Source organism: Colius striatus, chromosome 2 (assembly GCF_028858725.1).
Source record: "Colius striatus isolate bColStr4 chromosome 2, bColStr4.1.hap1, whole genome shotgun sequence".
Taxonomy (NCBI): Eukaryota; Metazoa; Chordata; class Aves; order Coliiformes; family Coliidae; genus Colius; species Colius striatus.
In genome coordinates, this window is record NC_084760.1 from 65,779,342 (window position 1) to 65,789,555 (window position 10,214).

The 10,214-nt window shown below is 46.1% G+C and overlaps 1 protein-coding gene across 1 annotated transcript in view; it reads right to left on the minus strand.

Annotated features, from left to right (window-relative positions):
* The window catches only part of RRBP1 (ribosome binding protein 1), a 76,851-nt gene that overhangs the window by 66,552 nt on the left and 85 nt on the right, over positions 1-10,214 (minus strand). The window lies entirely within an intron of this gene.

Genomic DNA, 10,214 nt, shown 5'->3' on the forward strand with positions numbered 1-10,214 from the left:
TAAGATTATCTTCTTTATGGCAAATGCATGTTCATTCCTCCATTTGAAGACCTAAGGAGAAGCACCCTGGGCAGGCAGACTCTCTTTCATTCCAGTCTTTGCAGACTTGTTCTTTAATTCCTCTTTGATCTGACCTTTGCAGCCGTCCAACACATCAGGCCAGATTCCTAGGGTTTTTCTTTTTTCCAAGGATGGAAAGCAAGTTGCAGTGACAAGTGGAACATTGGCCAGGGAAGCAGAGCCTGCCTTTGATGCTTAACAGAGAGAATATCACCCAGTCTTGCTTCAGTAAGAGAGCATATTCCTCCCAGATTTACAGCAGGATCCATAGAATGGAAACACAAGTTAGAAAAATAATATGTATTTATATCTCCTGCCTTCTACACTGTCCTTGTCATTGCTGATCACCCTCCACTTTCTGCTTTTCACTCCCCAGTCTACTGCTACATGATAAGAAACTTGGCACCTTTCAGTGAGGTGTTATTTTTCAATCCCTGTTCTTACCAGCCTTAGGAAATTGGATGTGATATTGCTTTCATGAATCAAATCTCTGACCTTGCTCACTCATGGCAACAAAAATCATATGGTGAAAATACATGCTGTACAGCCCAATGAGGAGGCAGAAGAGGCTTAACTGAGCAGCCAGGCTGGGATACAGGCCACAGTGGAGCCCATGGAGAAGTTCAGGACAGAGAGTTTTTCTTTACCTGCTCCTCCCACCAAGCAGCATGTGCCACATGGGCACCAAGTGGCTGGCACAGGTACACTCCTCAGCAGCAACCACCATTGCCACAGGTATGGAGACATTCACATCCACATGCTTTGATAGGAGGGCTTAAGACACACTATTCCTAGAGCCAGGGGATCCTCAATTTATGCCAATGTTGTGAGCAGCACTAGCTGTCTCCCTTCTCTCTATGTTTCCGCGTTCAATCTGTATCCATTCGCTGTAGCGCTGCAATTCCTCCCTTTTCAGTGTCCCAGCAGTTCCAGGCCAAGGGGATAAACCTGTTTTCTCCAGCCCAGATCTGCAGAAGTCTCTCCCATAACTAGTAAAGACATTTTCTGCAGGCAGATGAAACTCTGGGTGAGCCTTCTCCTTTCTCTGCCACTCAGTGCCAGTCTGGCTACAGAGCCCAGCAGAGCAGAGAGCTACAAAGGTTCAGAGGGCTTGAAGAATGCCTGCTCCCAGGGCCATCGCTTACAGTGGGAATCAGGACTCCTCTGCACAAGGTGTTACAGAAAGAAAGGCCATTTGCAAAGGTCACTGCCCATCTTGAGCAGCTTTGCAGCAGATTGCTGAGCCAGAAAGAGCTTTTTGTGAAACCAGTGTGCTCAGGAGATACTTGTGCTATGCAACACGGAAGCTATAGGGACAAAAAAGAAAAGCCTCTTCTGCAGAGCTCAGCTGGCTTCAAGCTACAGCTAAACCCACGGACCTGCCCAGGGCACTGACTTGTTGCCCAATCCCCCACTGCAAGCCCTGGGTAAAGCAGCTCAGCCAGCCTTTGCCTGCATGTCCATCCAACACAGCACCTTCCTCACCTGCTTGGAACACTGAAGGAAAAAAGCTCCTGGCATTGAAGAGTCACATGCATTACTGTGCTGCTGAGGACTGCTGAAACTGGTGGGTGCTGTCACACCTTTGCCCAAATTTGTGAGGAACCAGCACCTCATGTCATGCACTGGATGCTGGTTTTCCATCCAGAGGACAGCCACCTGCCCACCTATCCTGTCTGCTTTGTCACACCTCAGCAGAGCTGCATGACACCTGCTTAAACAAGGACTGGGTCATTCCTGCACAGAGCTGAGGCACTCACTCTAACACATCTCCTTGCAGGGCTACCTTATCCTGCAGCTTTGATAGACAGAGGGTATGCATGCACTGGAATACTGGGGGCAAGCAGAGGGCTCTGGGTGCTCCCAAGGCTCCCTTTCCCTTCCCTCTGTTGTGCTTTCGAAAGAATCAGTCTCTTTTCATACCTCCTGCAGTGTCCCCAAAAGTGTTCTACCTGTCTAGCCTGCAGGGGAACTGCCAGAGACCTCTGAACCATTGCTCCAGGAGCAAGGAGACTGGTTACCTGCTTTCCCTGCTCTCCAAGCCATGTTGCAAACCCCTTCTTATCTGCAGAGCCCACCTTACAGCAGGTTACCAAACACCAACCAGGAATGCTCGATAGCATAATGCTAATGTCTGATAATGTGATTCCTACATCCTTCCTGCCATGGGTGAAGCTGGGGGAGGCAAGAGGAGAGGAAGCTGTCACCACCTCTGTCTTTCACCAAAGCAATCCATCTCTCACCAGCTATCAGTCAGGGTGCCTGTCCTCCCAGTGTCCTTGCTCCTTTTTTAGCTCCTCTATAACCAGAGCCAGGTGGTTTAGTTACAAAGATTTATCCACACAGGGATGATTGCCTCCCACAGAGTCCCTGTTTGCATTGCATCTCCCTCTGGTTGTTGTGTGCACCACAGGAGCTTTGGCAGCTGAAGGCCTGCTTACTTGTGGACCACACAGCTTCTATGATTAACCAGTTTCTGTAGACTAAATTACCCTGCCTGAGGGAAGTTTTTCAGCCAAGCATCATCTTTCTTCCTTCAGCACACATCCTTCAGCTTGCAATTTCACTCAAACAGGCGAACATGATGTGTACAGTTCCAAGGACAGCAAGTAAACATTGCATTTTCCCTCTTCCCCTCCATCCAAAGCTGAGCCATGCACAGCATCCAGGTGCCACGTTACACTTTGCACTTAATTTAATGCAGTCCAGAGGATTTTCTAAGTCACCCTTCTCCAGACCCCCTGAAATGGTCTGATGAAGGAAGACTCGTAGATGTGAGCATCCATAATGCAAAATATGGGTGGACGCACCCATTACCTCCTTTTATTTGGAGTACTGGCTCCATTGTCATTGCCTCCCTCATTCCTCCTGCAGAAGGCTAAACTCTGGCCAATCCTTGCCACAGAGGACAGATAATGCTGTCCTGGGGTCTAATTTGAGAGATGATTCATTTGCTCTCCCCTGAGCCATGTTTCTTGGCCTCTTCTTTTAACAAAAGGATGGCCTAGTCGCTCTTGAAAATAAAAGACAGACTGAGTGATGCACACAGTTGCCAGAATGGTTGTCATTGACAACAGAACTGAAGATCAGCAAGACCATCTCTGTTTTCATTTATTACATTTAATTCCTCTCTTTTGTTTCTCCCTTTGCACACACATAAAGGACAGGCAGGGCTTTCATTTTTCATGTTGTCTAGTTGACATCAATGAGTGGTTTCCATGCTATCTTGTATGTTGTACAGGCCCCAGGACTAGAAGCTCTGTGAGGACCAGGCAGCCTTAAACAAACAGCCAGGACCTACATCAATGGACCAAATGGTGTCAAGTTCAGACTCAGAACACCAGCCCTAGGACTGAAGCAAGCTTTCTGCAGCAGTCAGATGTAAAGCCTAAAAAGCCCAGTCTCCCACCAGGGCAGAGGAACCACGTCACGTCAAGGAGAAGACATCTAAAACACACAGAGTCAGCTATCAATGGAAAAATAAAGCAGCACAGAGGGACGTGACTTGTGCAAATATACCTAGGGAGGGCTGGTATAGAAAAGAGGAGGTGGCACTTTGTGGTCAGTCATAAAAGCAAGCTGTGAATCAGGTCGCTGCGTGCTGGCTCCAGGCAGACGTCATAACCTCCTACATTCAGGGCTAGGCAAACACAGCCAGAGCCCCATCAAGGTACATCAGCCTTCAGGTTACATCAGAAGACATTCTCCCAACATGAGAGGAAACAGCAGCAAGAGGGTTGTTTGAACTAGGATTGCATCATTCCACACTGCATAAAAGCTGGGCTGTGGCAAGTCTAGAAACAGCTGCCAAGGGAAATCCTGGAGTAGCTTCAAGAAGGATCCAGCAGTTTAACCCTCACAATCACAGCCCTGGGGTCTTGATGCTGTTCTCATTACGCTGGGTGTCAACCACACTTTGAGCAATTCCCAAGCAGTATCCCCAGAGGCCTCAGTGCTGATTTAACAGCATACAGCAGTGGCAGCAACACAGCTCAGTTAAACATGAAGTACCACAGAATGTTAAGAGCAGCATCAACTGGTGTACAACAAGAATTTCCCTTTCCTCTCCAGCCAGCATACCTCCCATAACACCATGGTGTACATGCAGGAATATTCTCTGGAGCCTTGAAATAGCAAGTTCAGCTTCACAAGCTTCAGCACAAAAACTTGGCCTAGGAAAAATTTGCCAAGCAGAGGTTAAAGCTCACGAGTCAGACATGGCTTTTGTTGCTTCTGTTCAGCACCCAACACAACTCAGGACTGCAACAGTGTGGACAGACAGGACAGCAATGGGACAGAATCAGACATCCAACAAATCTGTCCATGGAGGAGGGAAGAGTCCTGCTTCAGTGTTCACAGGTGATCAAAAAACACTGGTGTACATCAGTGGTCATCTGCTCACCTGGCCTATGAAGCAGACCATAAGGAGGACAAGTTCTGGTGATACATAAGGTATTCATGCCTAGTAGCAACCACACAGCTCGAAGTTTATACAACTTTATGTTGTTAACAATGATGGCTCAACAAAGCTGATTAACCCACCACGGGCTTGTCTGTTCTCAGCTCCTGAGGGAGATGTGTTCTCTATGAGAACCTGCTGTGGAAAGATGGTTCTGACATGTCCTCAGCCCTAAGCACCTAGGTATTTGCAGGAACAGATGACTAGCTGTTAGGGCTGCATACACAGCCCAAACTCCAGCAACAGCAGCCAGGATGCATCTCAGATTTTCAAATAGAGAAAGCCACAGCAAAGGCCTCCTGCTCTATGAAGTCCAAGGGAAGAAAAGACCTTCCTCTGCAAACAGTAGAGGGAAGCAGGAATATGAGGAACTGCAGAGTTAAAGTGAGAAGCAGACACTGTACATTTGTTACATATCATACTCCCAAGCAAAAATCTCTTCTGCTTCTCACATTAATCAGGGCACTTAAAACTAGTCCTAACCAGCTGTTCCCATTTCCTTTGTCCAGCTCTTCTTCAAATGCACTAACAGCCCACTAAGAAACAGAGCAAATATGTGCAAGGATTTGCAGACAAAACCCAAGACCTTTGGAAAACACCCTAGAGAAGCAAGCACCCCTCTCCCAGCACGCAGGCAGCTGTGCTTTACAGTAGGACAGTTTCCAATGTTTTCCTTCTCTGTGCAGACTAGGGATTTCCTGTCCTCCATGGCAACAACCTTGCATTTACTGAAGGAGGCTGTGCCAATAATCTCCACAGCAGAATGAAAAATTTTAAAGTGGCACTGCCTGTTAGCTCAGGGCTTCAACTTGCTGAAGTTTTCCACACTCATGGTCTAAAACCACTCTGCTGTCCTCCTTAAAAGGTTTGTGAGTGAGGGTAAATCTCCAGTGGTGCACTGCCCATGCAAGTGCACAGGGAGTTATTGGTTTCTCAAGCACTAGAGATGGAAATCTTTCTGAAGAAGTCATCAACCACCACCATCTCCCTGAAAGAGCCATTTGTGTACTTTCCAAAGGAGAAGCTTTGTCTAACAAGTAACAGTTCTCAGTTCCAAGGTGGTCCCCATCGTGCAGACAGCCCTGGATTTAGATGGCCCAAATCTTCCTGCTGCAGGTTTAGGTAACACTGCCAGTCTCTCCTGAAAGGGAAGAACCTACTGGACCAATGCTGGTCCAACAGCTCCAAAACACAGCTGAGCTAAGCTAAGCCTCCTCATCAAGGTCTCCCGTCTCCATCCCCTCCAAGTTGCTCTTGCACAGGCCTGTGTGCTTCTCTGCTGCAGGAACACAGATTCAGTGCATTGGCTTGGCAAAAAGCCTTTTTTCATCTTGGCCTATCTCCATTTTGGCCCATGTCATGCCATTTTAGCGTGTTACATCAGCCTGGCATGAAGCCACGCAAACATCAGGACCAGCCCAAGGGATGCAATAGGAACAAAACAGGAGGGGAAGCGAGGCCATCCCCTTTCAGTGGCAGCAAGTTCATGATGAAGCTACATCTAGTGCTGTCTAGCAAAATTTGAGATAAGTTAACCTTACTAGAACATCTCTGCTAACCTGTTCGGTAACCTCTTACGCCTAAAGAGGCTCTGTTTAGCAAAGCATTGAAAGAGCAGCAGTTGAAGAAAAAGCTGGAAGCCCCTGTCTGAAGTATATCCAGCCTGATATATACTTTTTGGACTGAGTCACAGGGTCAATCTAAACTTGTGCTGTTTTACAAAGCTAGGCTTTCCTTTTCCCCTTTTTTTTTTTCCCTCTTTTTAAATCCCTCAGAGAACAAGCAGAACAAATTTGATCCAAACTAAACCAGACACAATAAAGCAGTACATTGTTTTCAAAGCAGTTAGTAGGCTAGCATTAAACAGGAACCTTAGATTTCTTTTTTTTTTTACCCTTATAACTGCAAATCAGACTCTCAGGGGCACTTTCCCCACACTGAATAGGCTTAGGAAAGTTTTTAAGTAGCAGCAAAGCAACATTAAACACAGGAAACAGAAAAGGAATGAGAATCTCTTAACTGATGTTGAAGACTTCTACAGTCTTACCTAAAGTGCACGTGATGCAGCCACTGCACCCTACCTCTGAGTGCTTACAAGAAGCTAAAGCATCAGCAGAGAAGCACTCACAGTGCATTTCCGTCTGCCCAGGACTCCATCACCCTCTGCTACAGAAAGTGACCTTGCAAATCCCAACAAGTAAAACAGACCCAGAGAGGAGAGCACTAAAAGTCATTTAAACCACCACGTTTCACTGCATTGGAGTGGATGCTGCACAGTCACACCAGCAGTTACCACATCTCCACAGAACAGCAGTAAATCCCAGCCAAAAGACAGCCAAGCTCCAATCACAAGCACTCATTTGACCGCTTCCAACAGCGGCCGATCGAGACAACAGGAACCCTGGAGTGGGACTTCAGATCAAAGCTAAGCTTCTGGCTCTGACAAAAATTTAGTGTGGAACAACAGGCAAGTCACCTTTTCTACATTCTACCCAAATCCCCTTCCTTTTAAAACAGGCACTGTTCTTGCTTGTCTGTTCAAGTTACACAGCAGTCCTAGCAGGGATTATTTTTAGCACACAAGCACAAAACCCCAGCTAAGATGGACTCTGATCTCAGCTGGGCCTTCTCATTGGCTTTGTAATATAAAAAGTAAACAAAAAGCAAAGCTGAGCTCACACTTGAGTTCAGCCACTGGACAGCATTTTGATAGCAGATGAACCGGGATTTTTCAGACAACAGCAAGCTGCAGGTCCAAAGCTGGAGCCAGGCAACAATCTAAGGGATTCAAATGCATCAGAAGTGTCTGCATTCACTCACTGATGACTGGTGAGCTGTAAACGGACAGATTTCAGATACATTTCAGATATTCCACTGTCACCAAGCAATGAAATAAGTGTTGAAGAGCACAAGTTCACATAACTCAACTGCAAGTCTCAGACACAGCAGCAAGTGCTGGGACAGCGGGACAGTACTGAAAGCTACATCCAAGAATGGGAATTCTGCAGAGCTCTTTGCTTCACAGTATAGACAGGTAGCTCCCCCAATCTTTTGGAAGGGGCTGCAAGTGCCAGAAGTTACCAATATCTGCTGGAAAAACCTTCCCAGCTCCACATTTTGGGAAATTCTCATTTGCTGCTACCAGAAGCATGGCACAAGAGGTCAGTGGCTCAGATCAGAGCTTTTCTACAGAGTGTGCAGACAATAAGAAACAGGATGGAAAGGAGAGGTGATGAATAAATTGGCAGTATGTTAAAAAAGCTCAATAAACCAGTCATAATGAATCTTCAATTAAAAAATCAGGAACCATCCCAAGACAAGTCAGACTGCAGCTGAATTTCTGCCCTGCCCTCCATCAGACCAAGGTGTTTATCAGAGTTTCTCAGGCTTGTAAAGCCAGTCATAGCTGCAAAACCACTGTGGAAAGCAGATCCAGCAACAACTAGCTTAGAGTTCACGCTCATAGCTCTTTTTGTATCCCAAAGGCACAGAAGTTGCTCTCTGCGTTGTTTACCAGCTTTATCATCAATGATGCATCTTCACAGAACAAGCACTCACATAAACCAGGACAAACCAGCTCTTTCTTGAAGTACACACAACATTTAATCATTCCTGTTCTATGGCTACAAACCCCTGTTTGATTGCACCACCTGGAATCACAACTTTCTGCAACAGGACATGTTTATGAGCCTCTCTTATATAACCAGGTTGGTTCCTATCTGCAGTTTTCCAATATCCAGATACAGCCAGCTCCCTGAGTACAATCCCAACCTGTTTTACCTACCTCTTAGATGTTTTCATTTCAGTGTGTCTGACTGGCCACAAGCACCATAACAAGATTACAGCCTTCTGCATCCAGCTCTCCTGCTGCTGGTCTCTCCTGGGCTTGTGCTGTGATCTAGATCCACTGCTCTGTGTCCAGCTTTACACTATTAGCTCTACTCTACTGGGAACAGCCATACAGATCCCTGCAGCACCCAAGGACTTGGTTCTAGCCCACCTTGCCTGTACCACTCTATCATCTCCACTTCTCTGCTGTCCTCCTTACTCTCTAATACTGAGCACACAGCTGGATTCTTCAGGGTCCGTGCTTCTGGTGGGAGGACAAAAAAAAAAACCTACTCATCCAAGATGGAAGAGAAAACTCCAAACTCCCCTTGTGGAGAAGAAAGCACTGTATCTACACAGCCCAGCAGATGCATGCCAGTAGAAGCATTCTCCCTTGGAAGGCAGTTTCTTTATGCTATCTCCTGTAACACAGGCCACAAAGCACAGCAGAAAGGTACAAGGGCTTGCACTTCTGCTACTAACCGTGTTACAAGAATATGTCCTTAACTCAAGGACGGAGATTTGTACTTGCTGAGTTGCTACTGGAAGAACCTCTAACCCATTAAAAGCAAGGCAAGGCAGGATAGATTAACAAAGATCTGCTATTTAAACTCTTGCAGGGGACATGGCTGGGAGAGGTTGCATAGAACTAACCCAAGCAGTTGTGCTGTAGCCAGTGGTGTGCTCACCTCCCGGTAGCAGCAGCATCTGCTTTCATCATCCAGTCATATTGCATTAGATAAAGAAAGATTTCGGTCCTTCCTTATGAGCAGGTTGCCCACATATGCAGCTAACTTCTTACACATCAACATATGTCCAGCTGCCAGGTAAGACGCAGAGGTATGCAGCTGCCTTTCTAGTACTTCCTTATAACTGAGTCTGAGGGTTAAACATTGTGCAAATAGCTACAGCAGCTGTCCCAGCCTGCCACCCACTGGCCTCCAGAAATCTGATCTGTGCTGTGACATATTTTCCAAGTCGACATGTTTCAGACATTGAAGCTGACTGCAATGCACTCTACTGGCATAACTGACACAAAACAGCTTCCTTCAGAACCACAGCATTATTGGCAGAGGCTGCTTTAGAACTACTTCTTCTTCAGGTTGTATTATTGTAAATTGTTAGTTTACAATACTAACCACAACATCAGTATAAACTCATAAGTACTGAGACTGAAAGTCTTTTACATACTTTTAATCTCATGAGATTAACACTTTAATCTGAGCCAAACTATGTTAAGGAGTGCAAATCACAGGACAGCAAACATCTCATGAAAAAGCTCTAAGAGAATATTTAAAGGGTGTGTTGTTTAGCTTCAAACACACTGTTACTGGCAGCAGATGAAGCCCACAATAGTCTAGACTGCTTCTGGAGCAGGGAGGTGAAATGTTGTTTGTCATGTCAATACTAGCTGCAGCCTTTCTCTTGAGGAAAATAAGAAAGGCCTTTGAACTGAGTTGAAGTAGTTTAGGATAAACATAATCAGAGCTCAACTTCTTCAGACTCAGATCAAAGGCAGTTTCCTTGCATCTGAATGGTTCAAAGACCACTCAGATACTAGAGTTCACAAAGACCCAGCATAGAACAGTATTTGACTGTAAAACAGTATAAGCAAGATGTACTTCTATGCTACAGGCGGTCAGTGTGAAAGGACATGAAGCAACCATGGCTCTGAGAGCCACATCATCCTGGCACAGCTGGCACACCAGTAGAGCCAGCTGTAAGGGCAAGGGGCACAGCATGCCTTCTCAGGAAATCCCAAAGCTTTGCCAACAGGAATTGTCCAGCTTGAGACCAATAGTGGCCCCAGAACAAGTGGCTAAGGGTTTATATTACATCTGTCATAAGTAATAGCTATGCTACTTAC